This window comes from Bidens hawaiensis, unplaced genomic scaffold, assembly GCF_021521415.1.
Source record: "Bidens hawaiensis isolate Kalapana, Puna unplaced genomic scaffold, B.hawaiensis_p1.1 tig00011171_1, whole genome shotgun sequence".
Taxonomy (NCBI): Eukaryota; Viridiplantae; Streptophyta; class Magnoliopsida; order Asterales; family Asteraceae; genus Bidens; species Bidens hawaiensis.
In genome coordinates this window covers 171665-186071 of record NW_027491865.1, presented here as the reverse complement: position 1 = coordinate 186071, position 14407 = coordinate 171665, and the positions used below count along the sequence as shown (strand labels likewise).

Below are 14407 nucleotides of genomic sequence, written 5' to 3'. Positions count from 1 at the left end.
AAACCCGGAGACATACCTCTCCCCCAAACAAACAAACAAACACACACACACATCTCCCATTTGTAGACCATGGTGTTGTAGCCCAACATCGCCTAAAAAATGGGGGTTTTCTCGCCTCATTACATACACTCTAAACATTCATGTGACACATAAAGCAAAGTAAATATATTTCACTAGACATTGGTAGTTGACCAACATTTCAAAAACATATTGATCTAAACTAGGGTATAGACCCGTGTAACACGCGGGTGGAATTACATGTCACTAAACATAATCAAGTTACACATCAAATTAAATAAACATAATACTTCTTCAACGATTCATACCAAAACGTTATAGATTTACATTGTCTCTAGACATAATTACAAATTTTGTCCTTTAAAAAAAGCCAAATTACGGTTCGTGTCATTTTCTTAGTTTCTTTGCAGGCGGTGTCCTTTAAACATTTTTTTCCTACACGTTATGTCCTTTACGCTAACTGGGTTAGAAAAACTCAGTTAAATACCCTCACGTGAGACTCATGTGAGGGCATATTGGTCTTTTCAAAACAAATTTATATTCTCATATTAATAATAACAACAATAAATTCACAAGCACACACACCACTCTCTTCACCCATCTCTTCTTCACCCTTCTCTTCTTCACATACCAGACAACAACGATAATAATAATCAACAGCAAAAACAAACAAGATGACCAGAAGAACAATAATAATAATAATAATAATAATAATATAATCAGTGAATCAGTGACTCGGAGGTTGAAGAAGAATCAGCGGAGGTTGCTCAGGTGGCCGGAATTTCTGATGGTCACCTGAACCATCACCTCCAATTTCCCCAATTTTAGGCAAGCAACAACTGAACCCTAGCGTAACCGGCCGTAACCCACCCAAATTCGTAACCCTAATCGCCGCATCATAACCCCCTCCAGCCACCCACCAGCACCAAATTTGTAACCCACCCATCATAACCCTAATTGCCGGAATTTCTAATCGCCGCATCATAACCCACCCAAATTCGTAACCCTAATCCACCCAAATCCACCACCACTACCGTAACCCACAACCGTCGCCACCACACTCCGCCAACACCACCGTCCTCGCGACACTTTATCTGTTGAGGTTAGTAATTAAAGGTTTTTTTTTGTGGTGGTGTGGTGTTGCGTCAGTGGTGCGATGGTAATGGTGTGGTGGTGGTTGTTTAGAACTAAAAAGAAGAATGTGAGGGTGAAGTTGCAAAGTTGCAGACATTAGATATATATATATATATATATATATATATATATATTCTTTTCTTTTTTAAAATTTAAAGACATATTAGAATTACAATTATGCCCATCACATGTCTGGCACATGTCATACTTAACTGAGTTTTTCTAACTCAGCTAGCGTAAAGGATATAACGTGTAGAAAAAAAATGTTTAAAGTACACCGCCTGTAAAGAAACTTAAAAAAGGACACGAACCGTTATTTGGCTTTTTTTAAGGGACAAAATTTGTAATTCTGTCTTGTCTCTATATTAAAACTTCAAAATTACAAGAAGTTAATTTAAACCGAACAACCAAAACACATTAACAAAATAACTAATAATGTTCATTGATATTAAACCATCATGAACATCATCAAAAAAATATACCAAAAGAAAATCCATTTTCCTAAAACACCTGAAAATTTATACAAAACAATTGCAGATTAAATAAAATATAAACCTAGCATAACAACAGGTTTAATAATTACTAACATATAAATAACAAAATCAGTATCGATAACCATAAAATTTCATAAATAACATATTAGAGAAAACAAATATTTAACATTAAGATGGCCTAACAAAAATGTTAAAGAGTAAGATTGTCTACATAAAACGCTAATAGTTACACAAACTTGTCTACATTAGCAAATCATGAAAATGTTTAAATCGTATTATCCTAGCATGAACTTCAAAAATTTCCGTCCAAAAACAAAAACATTTTGCCTTAGAACATAAAAAACAAAACAAACCATGCAACCCGATTAAGTATTAAACTAAAATTAAGTATAAACTAAAATGTTAACGTATGTCATAATGAGTTTATATTAACATTAATATCTAAAGGATTATGTAAAACTAAAAACAAAATGTGTGAATGTAACAATTACCATATAAATATAGACAATCATAAAATTTTACAAGAAAACATTTTAGAAAATCATAAATTTTAACATAATTATATAACCACAATCTTAAAATTCAGATGATTTAAAAAAAAATGTAACAAACTGGTCATCAAAATCATAATATTTTTTCACTGTCATATTAACAAACACACATATTAAACATAAGTTAGGATAATACCCGTGTTACACACGGTGGAACATAGTTAAAAACATAATATATATGTAACTTCATATAAATTTAATGAAATGCAAATGTTGTACTTATAAATAAATGATTATTTTACATGAATTATAAGATATCATAACTTATTTGAATCAAATACAAAAACATACAAAGACTAACAAAGATAAATGAAAAGTTAAAATATTTTATAACTTGAAGCACGAGTCCATGGTTTCAAATCCATTTTATAACTTGAGCCCGTGTTACACACGGTTGAAAATATAAAAACAATAACATAAGAACTTGTAAAAAATATACTTAATTTTTTCAAATCCGGGTCATAGTTCCAAACCATAATAATCCAGCTAGTATTTGAACTAACAATATACCAAAATATATTTATAATCTAATAATATAAAAGAATAATATGGTACCAAACTACAAATTAAAAGTAAACTATAACTCACAACCTCCATCTCCTTGATGCAATATGAAATTTGAAATGAATGATCAACTTTGTATTGTGAGTTTCTTGAACTTGCTTAGCTGCAAAATTCGAATTCTTTCTAAAAAAGGTCAGATTGAAAAAATATATATATATAGTTAGTAAATTACCATCTTGAAAAAAAAATTCACTTTTGAATTAAATAACCTAATGAGTGATCCGTGTAACACATGAGCAAGAATTTTAGAAAACATAAAATATACATATATGTTTTGAATTTAAATGATTAATTTATTCAAATTCAGTTTTTTAAAATATAGTCAAAGTCCAACTGTGTAAATCAATATGTAAAGTGATAAGAACAATGAGAACAAATGTATAAATACAAATGAGAATAAATCATTATTATTATTAAAATTATAATAATGTACACATATACTAAAATTAGAGTCAAATCATATCAATAAAAGTAGTCAAATTCAGTAAAATGATTAACCTATTAAAATTTGGTTTTTAAATATATGGTCAAAGTCCAACTGTATAAGTGTATAAGTGGTCAAGAATTCGAATTTCAAAATGGTTTAAATAAGTATTTTTTATTATTCACAATTTGATATACAACCTAAAAAAAATCTCAATTGTATCTCCCACAACCTTCGTCTCCTTTATCCTAAGAATATAAACTTTGAAATGAATAATCAACTTTGTATTGTGAATCTTTTGGACCTGCTTGATTGCAAATGTAAGAACAATTGTAAAAATATTAGGAACACAAATTCAAAAAAAATTGAACATATATAACCAAATTTAAAACGGTGAATATAAAAAGAAAATTATGTTTTGGGTGTGGAATCCCATAATCAATTGAATCAACTATAAATAATAACAATAAGAAATTAATATGTGATTAATTTAATTTTTAAAAAACAAAGTGAAATGTATATTAATAATTCATTGAAGAAATTACATGCTTCAGCTTAAACATCGGTGTGGAATTATCATACATTTTTGTTTCATGGTATATGTTTAAATTATCATTTTTTTTATTTGTCTTTGTATGTTGGATTCTTTTAAGTAAAACAACAATGTGATACCTTATATAAATAATATTATATTATTTGACGTTTACGATTCATTAAAATGTATATAACACACACGCATATTATATATATATATATATATTCACCCGTGACATATTTTTAATAAATCATATGTGTCGAATAATATTTATAAATGATGATAAAAAGGTTATTTAATTTATGATATATTAAGTGTTGATGATAAGAAATTATGTCAATTTGAATATTGTGTTCTAAAAAAACGCGGTTATTATTTTAGTATTAATTATTAATTAATATTCACGTAAATTAAAGTAAGGTTACATTACAATTATGGCAAGTATTTTTAGATTGACAATCAGTTTTTTGAATATGTGATAACTTATTATAGTTAATGCCAAATCACAAAAATTAAAATCAAATCGGTTTTAACTTTACTAATATGACTAATTAATTTAGAAAAAATTACAAAAATGAAAATCAAATAGGTTAATTTGAAAACTTCAAAAAATTATGGAAAGATTTTGAAATGAGTTTAAAATTATAGAGAGTATTAAAACCTTTAAAACTTTGTTGAAAGATTGGTTAATTTTCAGATTTAAAAGGAGTTTAAATATGTTAATTAAATATTGTAGTTTTAAGTTTAAATTTGGTCTTCCATGTAAAGATATAAATAATTTGAAATATCTTGATTCATGGGAATAATAATATTAATAAATTATGAAAAGTTGTCATGTTTAATAATATTCATCAGATCATATGTGCCGAATAATATTTATAAATGGTGATAAAACGGTTATTTAATTTATGATATATTAAGTATTGATGATTAGAAATTATGTCGATTTGAATATTGTGTTATAAAATAACGCGGTTATTATTTTAGTATTAATTAATAATTAATATTCACGTAAATTAAATTAAGATTACATTACAATTATGGCAAGTATAGTTTGACAATCAGTTTTTTGAATATTAAAATGATAACTTATTCTAGTTAATACCAAATCACAAAAATTAAAATCAAATATGTTCATAATTTACTAATATGACTAATTAACTTAGAAATAATTACAAAAATGAAAATCAAATCTGTTAATTTGAAAACTTCAAAAAATTATGGAAAGATTTTGAAATGAGTTTAAAATTATGGAGTGTATCAAAAGCTTTAAAATTTTGTTGAAAGATTGGTCAAATTCCGAATTTAAAATGAGTTTAAATATGTTAATTAAATTGTATTAAAACCATTAATACAATTTATTGAGTTTGACTATCCTTGTTAGTTATTTAAACAAATAAGTATATTCAAACTCAATAAATTGTATTAATTGGATACTTAAATGTGTAATTTTTGTATATTAAGACACGCCGGAAAAAAATATATATCAAGGTATCTCCGATATACATCAATATATTATTTTATCTACAAATAATGAATATAATTGAATATTCAAAAAAGAAATGTACATCAATATAAAAAAATACCTCTTATAAAATAATGCTCAATCCATGAAAATTAGCTTGTATCAGTCGGGACATTAACCTGAAATTATAAAGTAGAATATTAATATTGATATTATGTAAAATTTGATATTTAATTTTATAACCGGAAAAATTGAATGTCTTACCGGAAAAAAACAATATAATGATAATAACCATGGTATCTCAGATTTAGATATAAAAGGTAAACTGAAATATTCCGTAAATCAATCGGGTAAATAATCTGAAATAATAAAGTTTTGTTATAACATTGATATTATGGAAGATTATAATTATAATTTATAACCGGATAATTTAAATGTGTTTTATCGGAAAAACAAAATAATGATATTTTCCATGGATGAAGGTGATTTTTTATTTAGAACCTAAAAGAACAACATGTAAAACAAAAAAACAGGAAAGAAAAATATAAAACTTTAAATAAATATAAAACATCCATTGTTATAGGTATAACAAATAACCGGAAAAACTTACCGGAAAAAATTAACGGAAAAACTTACCGGAAAAACGTAAATACGTCCACATATTAGCTTCATCGCCGTTTTTGATTTATAACCTAAGCTGATTTTAATAAAATCAGTTAACAATGAAAATAAAGATAAAAATGTTAGAGGAAACAATAACCGGAAGAAAATATAATGTTGTCGGAAATACATATATCAACAATCGGAAATTTTTAGAAAATATAAACTTACCATAAAAACGATTAATACAAATCTAAATCTAGATTAGTCGGAATATTTGAGAGGATAGAAAAATATGAAACTTCAAATAAATATAAAACAACCATTGTTATACGTATAACACATAACCGGACAAACTTACCGGAAAAACGTAAATACGTCCACATATTAGCTTCATCACCGTTTTTGATTTACAATCTAAACTGATTTTAATAAAATCAGTTGGCAATGAAAATAAAGATAAAAAGGTTAGAGGAAACAATAACCGGAAGAAAATATAATTGTAACAACTCGGTTTCTCCAAACTAATATTTATTAATTTAACCAGTCCCGTTTTAATATTCAGATTATTTTAATCAATAAAGTTAAGTGCCGTTTATTAGTTGATCGTTATTTATTTAAATAAACGTACCATATATGAAAATCAGTTATATTATTATCCATATTATTCATCTAACCCGTTTATACTTGGATCCAAACCCAACCCGAACCCGAATTGATTAATTATAAACCCTAACTTGTTCTTGAGCCCAAATCCATCAACCAAAGTTTAATTAGGTGATCCTAAACCCTAATTCGCATCTAGCCGACCCTAATCCCTCGTTCAATTACGTTTAGAAGGATCCAGAACTTGGGTCTTAACTTATTATTCACGTAATGAACCCTAATTCCCAAATCCATATAATCAGGATGTTATAGCTCAATTAATCTCATCACCTGCATCTTCTAGCCGTCGATACTCAAACCCCTAACCCTAATTGCATTTACAAACTCAGTACATAGCCGTTCGTGATCAGTTTCTGGCCGTCACTTGATGTTCTTCGTTAACCCATCACTGATCATCGCAAGAGGTAATTACATATATGTTTAGAGTCGCCTTTATATGTAGATAATAGCCCCAACATCAATTAGATTATCAGGGACGGGATCAATCGATTTGAATTTCTAGGGTTCTTAATCCAGAATCTGTTGTGTTTATAATTAAACGAGCAGGACTTATATCGTAAGTCGCCATTGGGGCCAGTTGGTTAACACATGGTACTTTGGTGGCGGAGGTCGCGGGTTCGATCCCCTGCACATCGACTTTTTCGTTAATTTTTGTCAAGCTATTTTTTTAATCATTTAGTAATTATATTAATAATAATAATAACAACTTAAAGTTATTTTAACGAAAACCAACCTTATGACACTCGTTTAACCCACGTTTTCTTTCGTGTATATACGTATATGAGTATATATGTGTATATATATATATATTAACTAAAAATGTAATATTTATATGTAAAATCAAGTAAACTATATATATACTTATATTTATAAAAGTTAAAAGTAATATTTTTCAAGATATGTTTTATTAATGTAACTAATTATTTTATATTATAAATTCTTATATATATTATTATATTATTATAATATTAATTTAATATTGTTCAACTAGTGTTCATAATAAATTATTTACTTAGCGTATACATTTGCTCTCGTTTCTTATTAGGCTTTAACGTTCGCGTGTGACTTTCCCGCACTCTCATTATCTTAATCACCGTTGTTCCTCTTTGAGGTGAGTACCACATTCCCCTATTTTACTTGTTTTCTCACGTTTTAGGGATATATGCATAAATATAATTCTCATTTATACTTATACTCAAAACTGCAACTATTGTCTTATGTGTTAACAACTTATACCTTACTTTCTTATGTGTTTATTTGCTTTATATGTTTTCGCATTCGGAGATGTCCAACATAATCTCAGTCTAGTATGATCATACGCCAGTCGTTAGCCTTTGTGCTTCTCGACATCTCAGTTATACTTGCTCATTTGGTTAATTTGTTATTCTCATATGACTTGTTGCAGCTACGTATTTTGTTGTATATACTATATGTACAACTAAACTGGTGTGTTGCTCACTCAACATGTGTTGTTGACAAAATTCTATTTTAAACGCATATGCAGGTTATCGTAGAAATTTAATGCAGGTTGGTGAAGACTTAGGGAAGAATTTAAGTTAGGAAAGATACAATCAAGAGTTAAACTTGTAATTGTTGTTTGTTTAATAAGTTGTATTTTGTATTTGAATTATTAAATCGAAATAAATAGATATTGTCATTTAAATAATGTTGCATGATAGTAACCTTTGAAAAGCTGTGAGCAATCAGTTCACCCCGACATTTTCACCGTAGGTTGGGGTGTGACAATAATTTTTCCGAAAATTATTATATCAACAATCGGAAGTTTATTATAAAATATAAACTTACCAGAAAAACGATTAATACAAATCTAGATCTAGAGTAGCCGGAATATATGAGAGGGTGAAAAGAGATCCGACTAATAGAGAAAGAGAGAAAAATACGTTTAGGATAAAAATTATGAATTATTAAGGTTTAAATATTGGGTGTTTGGTCAACATGACACGTGATAGCCTAATAGAGAATATGTGAATGGAAAGTTGCTGACTGGATTGCACATGTGGAGAGCTTAAAAGAATGTCATATGTACAATTGTATTGCTTTAATAGTATTTGAAGATACTAATGTAGGGCAACTTATCAAATTTTCTTCCAATATAAGAAAAAATAAATTAAAATGTTAACGGCTAAATAAATGGTGGAAAAAAATAAATAAATGCGTGATTGTTTCTGTTGGGCCACCTTTTAACTCTTGTGGACCATAAAGAAACTTTGGACTTTATCGGTTGGGCTGAATATAAAGACAGTGGGCTAATAGATAGTTTTTAACATTTTATTAACGTACATTTTCTTTTACTACTTATTCAAAATATAGGCCGAATCAATTACTTAGTTGGGGGAATGTTAACGTTCAAATGAAATTAACGTGCTAAACGTGATAATCAAGTAGAGTAATTATATATACAAGTAGAGTAATTATGTAATTACAATTATCAGAACTCTACTTGTATATATAGAGTAATTACATAATTACTCTACTTGTATATATAAGAACTCTACTTGATTCTCACGTTGCACATTAATTTCATTTGTATTTGATCCAAACTCTACTTGGTTAAGCCTCTTTTGGTGTCTATATAATTATCTTTAGTTACTTTAATATATATTTTTTTTAAATTATTTTAAGGGTGTCTAGATACCTTAAATTGGTGTGTATGTTTATGTTAAGTGATCACGGTGCTACTTAACTATAATCAAGTTTGATACAAAGTAAGTCCGAAATTGGAGAAAATAAGTCCTGACGAAGTAAGTCCGCAAGTTTAAGTTTAAGTTTGGCATACCATAAAACATTGTAAGGGATATGGTTGTTTGACAGTTTCTCTTTTTACATAAATACTATTTTTAAACATGTAAATGTGTAATATGTTAGATAAAAATAAATAAACGAGAGCCACTATCGTAAACCAATATGATTTAACATGTATTCCATAATTCATACCCATCATCATTTGTAGGGTTGTAAGCGAACTGGAAGCTTGGTTATCCATTTAATAAACGAACCGAACACAGACAAAAATATTTTGTTTACTAAGCTTAACGGGAAAACACGGACAAAGACAAAGCTCGTTCAATAGTGTTCGTGAATATCTGGTAACCCCCGTTTGGTAACGGCCGTTTAATAATGTTGTGTATGTTGAAATTCCTTGAAGAATGAAAAATTTGATGCTTGTTTCTCGCAAAACACTAGAAGTTTGTAGATTTTGACACCAAAACATTATTTTAATATGATTGCATGTTTGATTAATAGGTTTACAAAAGTTTTGAATATACGTAACAATGAATTTTAACGTAGTGTATAGTAGTATTTTGTATGTTTGTAAAATATATGTTCCAAGTAAAGATTTATATGAATCCAAAGCAAAAAATCACCCCTTCAAAACTAGGGTATGACAAAACACAAACCCCACACACATCATCAATTCTATAGAAACCCAATTCCCCACACCTATCTTTAATTAAGGATATTGATCTATAGGTGTGAAGTGCAAACATATCATATACATGTAATGTGACAAAATCGTATTCACACTTTTCGGTATATAGGAAAATACAACTTAAAGGTGAATGCAATAATAATCAACAAATCATGCCACAACAACTTTTAAATAAGTTATATTCAAAGATGTCGATATATAACAGCACGATTCATTTACACCTTTTTATCCTTCAACTTTTATAATTACATAGTTTTAAGATTAAAACAGTTAACCCCTCACCTTTCATAATTAGATTATACAACTAAACTTGAGAAAGTACTTATAGCCTAGTGGTATAATATATGTAATAAACATATCAATCCCTTAACTATTAAGAAGAATTCTAATATATAATCAACATTGATGTAGTTTAAAAATTTATTTAAATCAAGCTTTTAAAATAAACACAAATTTTGATACAATACTCATTTACTTTTGGTTATCATATATTCAAACCATAAAACTTGTCGATTGTCCAAACTAGAGAAAAACTCGGTATCATATCGATACTGATTTTGAATTTCTCAATCCTGAATTTTTTAAAAACTTGGTACCAGTATTCAAAAGGTGAAAATGCTTGACTCGGTACCAGCAACGTAAACAAAACTTCAATAAATTTAACGATCCCAATTACCAATCCCAACTTTTATACGAATACCATTTGCTCATCCCTTGTCCAAACCAGTAAGGCTATAACATTTTCACCGGCTCAATTCTTCGGCTCTCACTGAGAATTCGGAGCGATAAAAGCTTACCCTTTATTCTCTGCAACGCCCGGTTTTGTAAACTCAAAGCAAAAGCACTTTTCACTACTTTAATGGTTGCCTACTGAAGCTCCGTTTTTCATCTGTTCAGAGGTATTATATCCTACTTTCATTAAATTACTTCAAGATTCAACCAATTTAGGACTTCAATTGGTCTTTTGACTAATGGGTTTCAAAGTTTTGCTGTGCAAAATTGTTATGCACATCAATTGTTCGACGTATTGCCTCTGAGAAAAATTTTCAGTACTTTTATATTTTTCTTTCAGATTTTTTATTAAGATGCTTATTTTAAGGCACTACTCTCCACTGGATGTCTTTGGAAGATTGCCATGCTTTCAACCCCCAAAGAAAGTTAGCAACTTTCTGGTAAGCTACCTTAATTGTATTCATGACTTTGCCAATGAATTTAAGAGTGTTTCTATGCAAATTGATTATTTTGTTGTCACTCGTAAGCCATTCAAACTACATGATTGATCGCTGCATAGGTTTATATATTATTAAATAATTAGGTGATGCTTATGGTGAACCATGGTAGTTTGTCATAGTCCTTGCAGTATGGCATGTTTTTTGTGAACTTTGTTTTGAAGTTGTGTTTTCTTTAGGCATTTGTGAGTCATAGTAGAACAGTTTCAGTTAATAGAAGAAGAGATGAAGATAAAAATGCTTACTTTTTTCTTTATGTTTTTTTTTTCAGAAAAGTAAAATGGTTGTACATTTAAATGTCATTTAATTATTTGGATTGTTAACTTAAAGTTTGAAAGGATGTATCCTTGAGTAAAGTATCAAATAACATAGTTATCAAATGCGCTAGGCGCACTCAAGGCGCTTAGGCCTCGCCTAAGGCCTAGGTGCAAGGCGCAAAAAAAGCGAGGGCCTGAGGGAAAAAAAGCACACTTAGATAAAAAAATTTAAATATATTATGTATATGAAAAATAATACTATTCTTCAAATAAAAATAAACAAAAGCTATTATTTAGCATCTAATATCATCTAATTAGTACCAAAAGTTCTAAAATAGTCAAGATCAAATGTAATTCCAGAACTTGAATAACAAAATGTATCAATATAATGTCTTTGACCTCTCCTAGATCTTAGTTTCAATGGCACATTAGCACTCCTTATGTTTCTTTTGCTTGGCTTTTATCTTCTCATGTTCTTGGCGTAGACAATGCTGAAGCGCTCGCCTAGGAACTAGAAGCACATTTATTGAGCCTTGCCTAAAAATGGGCCTTGTCAAATTGTTGCTACTTTTGATCTTCTCATCCTCTTCTCTGTTTTCTCACATCAGCTGCCTTAATTTCCAGGTATGTGCAGCCAAAGGTCCTCGACCAAGATATCCACGCGTTTGGAAAACAAGAACAAAAATAGGAACGATTTCTAAATCTTTAAAACTTGTTGAATGTGTAAGTTATTTTCCTCGGTATTCCTGTTAATTTCAGAATAACTGGGTTCATAATATGTTGAGTGATATCGTGTTCTCCATCGCTTGTCAGATAAAGGGATTATCAAATGTCAAAGAGGAAGTCTACGGGGCTCTTGATTCGTTCATTGCATGGGATTTGGAGTTTCCTTTAATTACTGTGAAAAAGGCTTTAAATTCACTTGAACATGATAAAGAATGGAAAAGAATTATCCAGGTAAAAAAAGTTTTATCTTTTGCATTTTTTTAACCTAATCTCAAATTAGTTTCTTGATCACACGAATCAAAGGTAACCAAGTGGATGCTAAGTAAAGGCCAAGGAAAAACAATGGGGAGCTATTATTTACTGCTATACGCTTTAGCTGAAGACGGAAGAATTGATGAAGCCGAAGAACTATGGACAAAACTATTTTCTGATAATTTACAAAGTATGCCTCGAATATTCTTCGATAGAATGATTTCCATTTATTACAAGAGGGATATGCATGACAAAATGTTTGAGGTACTTTTGTATTTGCATCATTAATTTTAGAACCAACACTGAATATGTTTTATATTCATCTAACACTAGTATTTGTTACTAGGTTTTTGCTGACATGGAAGAACTTGGCATACGACCGACTGTTTCAATAGTTAATATGGTTGGAGATGTATTTCAGAAGTTAGGTATGTTGGATAAGTACAAGAAGTTGAAGAAGAAATACCCGCCGCCTAAATGGGAGTATAGGTACATTAAAGGAAACGTGTTAAAATTCGGTCACAAAATCTTAAACAACCTGAGAATGCTAACAGAGAGGTGAATGAGGTTAGCAATAATGATGATGAGGGTTCAAATTCAGATGAATCTGATGTAGATGAAGTTGGTGAAATATGAAATATCTTCTTTTCTACATTGGCATCAAGACTTTTATGTGTGATTAGTATTAGTATCATATGATCTTGCGATATAGGGTATGTTAGACCAATCGAATTTGTAGCTAATGGTGCCATTTGTTAGCTGTATTTTAAGGTAAGTTTATAGCGCTTTAATACGTACTTAATATTCACCACATGACGTGCATTTATCATATACATATCTTATTATTGCGTTAAAAATTTGCTCTGGTAGAAGGGAGTATACTTTGGACCATCTTTATTATTATTGTATATGTGTGTAGCCGTTGCAAGAAAGGAATTCTGGAAAAGATATGGTTGATAACTTTGACATGAATAAATGTATAGGCCATGTTTTTTATCAACTTAATCCGCCAATATGATTATGTGGCACACTTATCAGTTATGAGTTATAAAGATTACAAGAACATGGGTGTTAGACAAACAAAACGTTAATTGATAAATAACGACTAGTATACGCCAAAAACGAGTTGTACGAAGGTTGGTTTATTAAAGTTTTAATCGTTCATATTTTTTATCTCAATTTTATTGTTAAAATATTTATTATGATTTAAAAGACGAATATTAAAATATTGGTAAATCATTGTTTTTAATGTCTTTTTTATTTATTTATTTATTTTTTTATCAATTTAAACTCTAGTAAATAGTTGAAAGCCCTTTACGCGAGAGTTTAAAGATAAGATAATAATAATAAAAACCTTATTTTTTATTTTTATTAACAAATCACACACTCTTAACTTGGTTTTATAAGTTGAGTTTCTTACAAGAAATTATGTAACCGACAGCCGTTAATGCACAATTGCATGATAATGATGTAATGATTGTGGTTGGTTTATAAAGGCTGACTTTTTTCATTTGAAGTCATTAGTCATGTGTTTATTGTTTGACTTTTGACGTCCTTAGGGAAATCAAGTCTTATGTCTTTTCCTTTGTTAATACTAAATATGTCTAGGGGCATTAAGTTCAACGTACAAATTCAGTTTATTATAATTTAGATGTTGCCTTTAAGGGTATTAGGGTGGGGGCACAACCCAACCCGAAATAAACAAATTAGTCTAAGTTTTCAACCATTCACATGATGACAACTCAAAACTACTTTAAGCTATCGAAATTGGTGAAGGTGATGGTGTTCCATCTATACTCGAACAGTCAATCTTTCAACCAATTTATCACAAACATATTAATTATTAACTATCGGGTTGTATCACCCGCATTTGCTACCCAAGAAAGGAAAATGCGTGTGTGTGTGTTGGGGGGGGGGGGGGGGGGGAGGGGGTTGTTATACCCGAACTACCCTGAGCATTGTACCCACTACCACCCCCGCCACCCATAGCGCAATTCCTAGGTTTGGAATCAATTAGCATGAACCCGATCGGGGTACAACG

At 29.5% G+C, this 14407-nt stretch overlaps 1 pseudogene across 1 annotated transcript; it reads left to right on the top strand.

Moving 5' to 3' along the window:
• The first annotated feature begins 10724 nt into the window (after positions 1-10724).
• LOC143537281 (pentatricopeptide repeat-containing protein At4g21190-like) lies at positions 10725-13212 on the top strand (annotated as a pseudogene). Its single transcript, XR_013136024.1, has 5 exons — positions 10725-11074; positions 12013-12111; positions 12202-12345; positions 12418-12630; positions 12713-13212. The product of XR_013136024.1 is annotated as a pentatricopeptide repeat-containing protein At4g21190-like (transcript).
• Positions 13213-14407: the final 1195 nt, after the last annotated feature.